Raw genomic sequence first — 5863 nt, 5'->3', positions numbered from 1 at the left:
CTTTTAAAACTGAAGAAAGATAAGGAAGACTTCTATATTGATGCTTTTCTTCAAAAGGAGCTGGCATGGACTCATTTATACCTAAAGGTAAGACAATAATAATGGTTTTTTTTTATTAAATGTGCTTTTCATGATGAGGTAGGCGCCGGAGTGAGAAGAGGTTTTAAAATAATTAGCGCGTGCTTGGCCATCCCGCAGGCTTCTGGTAAACGCCGGAGTGACAGGAGGTTTTAAATTAATTAGCGCCCCTGCGGCTATTCAAGGAAATACGGTATATTCAATAACTAGTGGTAAATGACTAAAAAATCAATCTTTTTGAAAATGCACAATTTAAGATGTAAGATTTTGCAAATAACAGATACAATTTAATATCCTACTTTAATATTTTTACACAGTAAATTAAATTATGTTCAAAACTTGTAGCACATATCTTTAAAGATGTTGATTTAAAAAAGCTTAACAATATTTCAACTATAAAAGAAAGAAATAAGCAGTTGTATTTATGTTTCCAAAATGTGTGTAATTATATTAATTTGAATAAATATCCTATTCTAATATGTTTACACATACGACTCACCTGTCACAACATTATATTAAATGATGTTCAAGAGCTGTTGTAGCACATATCTTTAAAGATGTTGATTTTAAAAAGCTAAACAATATTTCAACTAAAAGAAAGTAATACGCAATTGGATTTATTTTTACTAAAATATGTGTAATATTTTGAATAAATATATTTTATTACAATTTAAGATATACGACTCATCTTCTCAAACACTAATATTCATACACATACTTAAAGATGATTTAAAAAAGCTAAACAATATTTTATTATAAAAGAAATAAATAAGAAATGGTATTTATTTTTACTTTCTGTGTATTATTATGATTATTCATTTGAATATGTCCTTTTTTTTGTTAATTTGACATATACGACTCCTCTTCCACAACATTAATTAAATAATGAGAAAGAGCTGTTGTAGCATATAATGCTGCCTTTGACGATGTTCATTTAAAAAAGCTCTAAAATATTTTATTTATAAAAGAAATACGAAATGTCATTTATTTTCACAAAAATGTGCCGTGTAACATTATTCATACTCATTCTCTATAAATCCACACCTATCACTGTTTATTAAAGGATTATTTTGCTCGAAGTTACCAGGATCAGTTTAAAAAAAGCACTTTAATTTAAAATGTGTCCAGGTTATTCATAAGATATGAGACACCGCTAAATATGTGTCCAAAATATTAGAAACGTCGATTTTAACCAAAATAAATCTGCTCAATTAATGATAAAAAAATATATAAATATTTGAAATATTGTTGGTAGTTTATTTTTTTATTTTTTTTAAAAGTGTAAAATTAATTATACTCTTTCTCAATAAATGCATGTCCACTCTTACTGGAACCACTTAGGGGCCATAACGACGAGCAGCTACCCGGATGACGAGCCACCAAAATGGGCAAAGTGTTGTAAGTGCTGGTTGTATTTTATTATTGTGTTCCTTAAAACTCGCCACGTGGACGGACCCGACCGACGGATATTCCCTGGGATCTGGACACGCGGGTCGGCTTTGGACCTAGTCCTGGATCTACTCAGGGGCCTTAACAACGAGCAGCTACCCGGTTAACAAACCACTTAGCCCATTTTGGTGGCTTGTTATCCGGGTAGCTGCTCGTTGTTGTGGCCCTAATTATACTATTCTCAATAAATGCATATCCACTGTTACACAACATATTTTTCTTTTTTTTTAATGAAAATGTTTCCCTGCCAAAAGATACCCATAAATCATTTAATAACTTCAACAGAACATGTGGCCAAGTTACGATTAAATATAAACAAATAATAATAATACTTTAAAATAATTATTATTGTCTAATGCACAGGTTAAAGTTAAACGATTGTCACACTAAGTGTGGTGAAATTTGTACTCTGCATTTGACCCATCCCCATGTTCACCCCCTGGGAGGTGAGGGGAGCAGTGAGCAGCACCTAGCACCGCGCTCGGGAATCATTTTGGTTATTTGACGTGTCGAACTCTGATCTGGCCTGCAAACACCTGGAAATGATACGTGTCAATACAGTACTTAATATTTTCTCACTAAATATAATAGATTTTTTTTCATCTTGACAGATAAAATATATGTACTGCTTGAAATTGCACACCTTTTAAACTTTAATAGTATCCAATATTGCAACAAATATTACAGTCTATTATCATACTTTCCAAACATGTTTTTATCTAAATAAAAATACTTAACTTTACAGCAAACTCCCCATCAAATTAATAAAAATGACAATAAAGTTTACGGCATATTACTGTAAATTGATTTTTTTAAAAACACCCTTTTTTTGGCGTTAAAATTCTGTTGACAGCTGCCAGTTTTTCACTGTAAACTCTACGATTGTTGTTTTTAACGGTGTATTACTGTGAATGGAAAGACGGTACGTTTGTTTTTACGCTAGAAAAACTGGCAGTTGAGTTGCCAGAATAAAAAAAAGATCTTGTACTGTTTTTCCATTAACAATATAATGTTGCAAAAACAATGTCAATTTAACACAAAAATTCTGGCAACTTATCTGCCAGCTTTTCCAGTAAAACTCCCCCAAAAAACAGCGGTACTGTTTTTCCATTTACCATAAAATATTGTAAAAAAAAAAAAAAGATACACTATATTTTACAGTAAAATGTTGTAAATGTAAAGTTTTTACTACTTAAAACAATTTATATATTTAATAAAGAAATCCAGAGGCATATTCATACAAACCCCGTTTCCATATGAGTTGGGAAATGGTGTTAGATGTAAATATAAACGGAATACAATGATTTGCAAATCCTTTTCAAGCCATATTCAGTTGAATATGCTACAAAGACAACATATTTCATGTTCAAACTCATAAACTTTTTTATTTTGGCAAATAATCATTAACTTTATAATTTGATGGCAGCAACACGTGACAAAGAAGTTGGGAAAGGTGGCAATAAATACTGATAAAGTTGAGGAATGCTCATCAAACACTTATTTGGAACATCCCACAGGTGAACAGGCTAATTGGGAACAGGTGGGTGCCATGATTGGGTATAAAAGTAGATTCCATGAAATGCTCAGTCATTCACAAACAAGGATGGGGCGAGGGTCACCACTTTGTCAACAAATGTGTGAGCAAATTGTTGAACAGTTTAAGAACAACCTTTCTCAACCAGCTACTGCATGCAAAGAATTTAGAGATTTCACCATCTACGCTCCGTAATATCATCAAAGGGTTCAGGGAATCTGGAGAAATCACTGCACGTAAGCAGCTAAGCCCGTGACCTTCCATCCCTCAGGCTGTACTGCATCAACAAGCCACATCAGTGTGTAAAGGATATCACCACATGGGCTCAGGAACACTTCAGAAACCCACTGTCAGTAACTACAGTTGGTTGTTACATCTGTAAGTGCAAGTTAAAACTCTCCTATGCAAGGCGAAAACCGTTTATCAACAACACCCAGAAACGCCGTCGGCTTCGCTGGGCCTGAGCTCATCTAAGATGGACTGATACAAAGTGGAAAAGTGTTCTGTGGTCTGACGAGTCCACATTTCAAGTTTTTTTTGGAAACTGTGGACGTCGTGTCCTCCGGACCAAAGAGGAAAAGAACCATCCGGATTGTTCTAGGCGCAAAGTGTAAAAGCCAGCATGTGTGATGGTATGGGGGTGTATTAGTGCCCAAGACATGGGTAACTTACACATCTGTGAAGGCACCATTAATGCTGAAAGGTACATACAGCTTTTGGAGCAACATATGTTGCCATCCAAGCAACGTTACCATGGACACCCCTGCTTATTTCAGCAAGACAATGCCAAACCACGTGTTACATCAACGTGGCTTCATAGTAAAAGAGTGCGGGTACTAGACTGGCCTGCCTGTAGTCCAGACCTGTCTCCCATTGACAATGTGTGGCACCTAAAATATGAGAAGGGAGACCCCCGGACTGTTGAACAACTTAAGCTGTACATCAAGCAAGAATGGGAAAGAATTCCACTTCAAAAATGTGTCTCCTCACTTCCCAAACCAAAACTGAGTGTTGTTAAAAGGAAAGGCCATGTAACACAGTGGTGAACATGCCCTTTCCCAACTACTTTGGCACGTGTTGCAGCCATGAAATTCTAAGTTAATTATTATTTGCAAAAAAAAAATAAAGTTTATGAGTTTGAACATGAAATATGTTGTCTTTGTAGCATATTCAACTGAATATGGCTTGAAAAGGATTTGCAAATCATTGTATTCCGTTTATATTTACATCTAACACAATTTCCCAACTCATGGAAACGGGGTTTGTACATGATCCACTGTTACAAGTGGCCCTTGGATGGCAGCCATAAAATAATGTCAATTTAACAGTAAAATTGCCAGCGTTTTCCGTAAATAAAACAAAAACAAAACAGTGGTACTGTTTTTATATTTACAGTAAAATGTTGTAAAAAAAATTAATTAAAAAAACTAAAGATGTCCGATAATATCGGCCTGCCGATATATGCGTTAAAATGTAATATCGGAAATTATCGGTATCGTTTTTTTTATTATCGGTATCGGTTTTTAAAAACAAATTAAATCCACATAAAAAACACAAGATACACTTACAATTAGTGCACCAAGCCAAAAAACCTCCCTCCCCCATTTACACTCATTCACACAAAAGGGTTGTTTCTTTCTGTTATTAATATTCTGCTTCCTACATTATATATCAATATATATCAATACAGTCTGCAAGGGATACAGTCCGTAAGCACACATGATTGTGCGTGCTGCTGCTCCACTAATAGTACTAACCTTTAACACTTCATTTTACTCATTTTTAGGGCTGCAACAACTAATCGATTAAATCGATTATAAAAATAGAATAGTTGCCGATTAATTTAGCCATCGATCCGTTGGATTTATGTTATGCGCATGCGCAGAGGCTTTAAAAAAAAAAAAAAATTTTTTTTTTTTTTAATAATTATTTATTTATAAACTGCAACATTTACAAACAGCTGAGAAACAATAATCAAAATAAGTATGGTGCCATTAAGCTGTTTTTTTTTAAAAATAAAATACTGGAAAGGATAGAAATGTAGTTTGTCTCTTTTATCCGATTATTAATCGATTAATCGAAGTAATAATCGACAGATTAATCGATTATCAAATTAATCGTTAGTTGCAGCCCTATTAATTTTCATTCATTACTAGTTTCTATGTAACTGTTTTTATATTGTTGTACTTTCTTTTTTATTCAAGAAAATGTTTTTAATTTATTTATCTTATTTTACAAACATTTTTAAAAAGTACCTTATCTTCACCATACCTGGTTGTCCAAATTAGGCATGATAATGTGTTAATTCCACGACTGCATATATCGGTTGATATCGGTATCGGTTGATATCGGTATCGGTAATTAAAGAGTTGGACAATATCAGATATCGGCAAAAAGCCATTATCGGACATCCCTAAAAAAAAAACACTATATTTTACAGTAAAAGTCTGTAAATGTCAAGTTTTTACTGTAAAATCGACAGTGTACTTAAAACGATGTATATAATTAATAAAGAAAGAAATGTATACATTATTCACTGTTACAAGTGGCCCTCTGATGCGATGTGGCCCTCAATGAAAAGCAGTTTGACCTCCCTGCTCTAATGCCAGGACGATGCATGTGTACCTAATGCTGTGACCTGTGTGAGCTACATTATGATGACATCATCCTCAGGCGCCTCTCCGACTCCCCAGCAGGGGGCGGCAGATCCTTATTTAACGCCGAGTCCTCCTGTCTCCTTGGCGTTTCTCCTTGGGCCTGTGACATGTTGTGCCATGGGTGTCCACGTCTCCATCTGTTCCA

This window comes from Entelurus aequoreus, linkage group LG11, assembly GCF_033978785.1.
Source record: "Entelurus aequoreus isolate RoL-2023_Sb linkage group LG11, RoL_Eaeq_v1.1, whole genome shotgun sequence".
Lineage (NCBI taxonomy): Eukaryota > Metazoa > Chordata > Actinopteri > Syngnathiformes > Syngnathidae > Entelurus > Entelurus aequoreus.
This window is presented reverse-complemented; position numbering follows the sequence as displayed.